The sequence below is a fragment of the Camellia sinensis genome, chromosome 5 (assembly GCF_055761805.1).
Source record: "Camellia sinensis isolate YWXY chromosome 5, ASM5576180v1, whole genome shotgun sequence".
Lineage (NCBI taxonomy): Eukaryota > Viridiplantae > Streptophyta > Magnoliopsida > Ericales > Theaceae > Camellia > Camellia sinensis.
The window spans coordinates 124860476-124862921 of NC_138965.1; positions in this window are offsets into that span (position 1 = coordinate 124860476).

Here is a 2446-nt window from a genome sequence, read left to right on the forward strand (position 1 = left end):
CGTGCCCATGTGCACGCACTTCGAGGCATCTCATTTTCATTGCATTTACCATTGCCTCGGTTTGCGTGCCCGTGTGCACGCATTTCGAGACATCTCATTTTCATAAAATTTTACCATTGCCTCGGTTTGCGTGCCCGTGTGCACGCATTTCAAGGCGTCTCATTTTCATTGCATTCATGTATCATCTCAGTTTGCGTGCCCGTGTGCACGCATTTCGAGGCATTTCATTTCCATAGCATTGTATATGTTAGGATTGTATCTTAGTTGCATTTCACGCATATCATGCATATTGCGTCATGTCCGGAATAAGAGTTAGCCCGGGCACAGGAAACGAGGTACATTTCGTACTCCGAGTGACGGAATGTGTCTCAATTCCCCAATCACCGACGCTCCGGATTATCCATGATGGAGTTAGGTTTTAGCTGTAGTTTCATGTGCATTCATTCTATATTGAGTTGTGCATTTCGATTCCTCGGCCATCATGCATCGATATGCGTGATTGGTGACACGAGGATCGAGACATGCATATATCTGTGCAAATACATTGCTATGCCCCTTTCCTGCTCTCTGTTGCAGCAAAATCAGGAATCAGCAACTTTTTGGGGCTTGGCACGCATTTCGAGAACAGATGTAAATAGAGGCTAATTGGGGCATTCCGGTGGATTTCTGCGCAAGACAATCCGGACATGCATCATCCATCAGAAGCAAGGCAGTCCCTGGCCTGCATGCCAGTTTTATCTGCTTTCTTAGTTAATTCATTAATTAATTAGGATTCTTTAATATTTTGGACTGTAAGATTCTTTTATTCGGGACTGTAATATTTGGACTGTATTATTTATTCGAACCCTCCGAGTGAGGGCACAACTGTAATAAGTGTGCGTGAGTGTGATGTATGTCTTCCAACCCCACGTCTTTCTCCCTTTTATTTATCCGCTTTTGATGGTTAGATTAGGGCATATTTAAATTAGCATACAGTATGACAGCATGTTTGCATTCATTCATCTGTATTGCATGCACCGGGCTCGGCGCATCATACTAACTGCATTGTACTTTCAATTCCAAATTGAATAAATGATAGCTGTAGCATTTCATATACCATCTTAGAATAGCCGAGCCCGCTATAATTGCATTTTGTATGTGTTGCATTAGGCATTTCTGTATAATTAGGATAATGCATGATTTCTAATGAGTTTCTATTTTGGCTTGGAGTACTCGGTAAGCTTTATGCTTTAGCATCCTTGCATGCGTGTGAGTGCTGCCATGAATAGCATGCTTACCATGAGGCTATGTGCTTATCTGATATACCTGCCTGGATGCCTGTGGGTGAAGGTTGGGTTATCTGAATTGGAATGAATCATCGAATGTTTCAAGCCTACCTGCGGGTAGTAAACTATTTTAAAAAACAAGCATGAAATGTTTTGTTCCAATTCAGGCGATCCAATCTATACTTGTATGCTGTGAGCATCACATAGTAACCTAGGCTAATAACCGGAATAAGAACTCACAATGTTTTCAAAAATTGATATCATGGTTAGTAGAGGCTGGTCTATGATCGGGCGAGCGGGGGTGCTCACGAAGTGACCTTCCCCAATCGTACCCAAGTTCCCGAGTCGAGGCAACTTTGATGATGACGGACACGTGGCCTTTTGGCACCGAGTCAGGGTTTCCTAAATTTCCCAAAATAAAATATTTAGGTGGCGACTCTGTATCTGGCAAAGCAGTCCATGTTTGGCACTACTTTTTCAAAAATCAGTTTCTCAAAATGATTTGCCGGATTTGGACTCTTTGGTTCAGATTAGGAACCGTGACATTTTAAGAGTCCGAGCTGTAGTAACCCCAAATGAACAGAACGGGAGCTAACCCTCCCGGGGCGTTCGGGGGACGTCTACAGTTTCTGGCGACTCTGCTGGGGATTTAGAGAACTTGACTCGAACTCTTGATATCTGTTTTTGACTACACTTGTGTGTTTCTTTGCATTGCATTTGCATTGGTGCGCCTAGGACACCGTTTTTGCCATCTGCTATTCCTGAACGGTTTGCCGGAGGCTTGTCTTGTCAAGGCATGACCATAAGGCTGACCGGTTGTGGGCTCTGCCAGTATGGGAACACAAACCCCGGTTTTACCGAGGCATCCTCTTTGACCATTCGACCTAGTGCATATTCGAATCCATAGTGACCATTCCAAATTAGGACAGGTTGCTTACCCGTTTATAGGTTGTTTGAAACCGCTGTGTGCGTAGTAAAACCCTAGCTCCTGACAAAATAGGATAGGGAAACCCTACCCCTTTATAGGGGTGTTTTGGCTCTAACTTATCTGTTATGTGCTTTAGAGTGCGTCACTATAGGAATGCATGTATCAGTGTATGAGTTTGGGCGTCAGGCCTGCGGGCACCAGTTTGCGAGTTTGGGCATCAGGCCTGCGGGCATTACTATCAGTATTTGGGAGT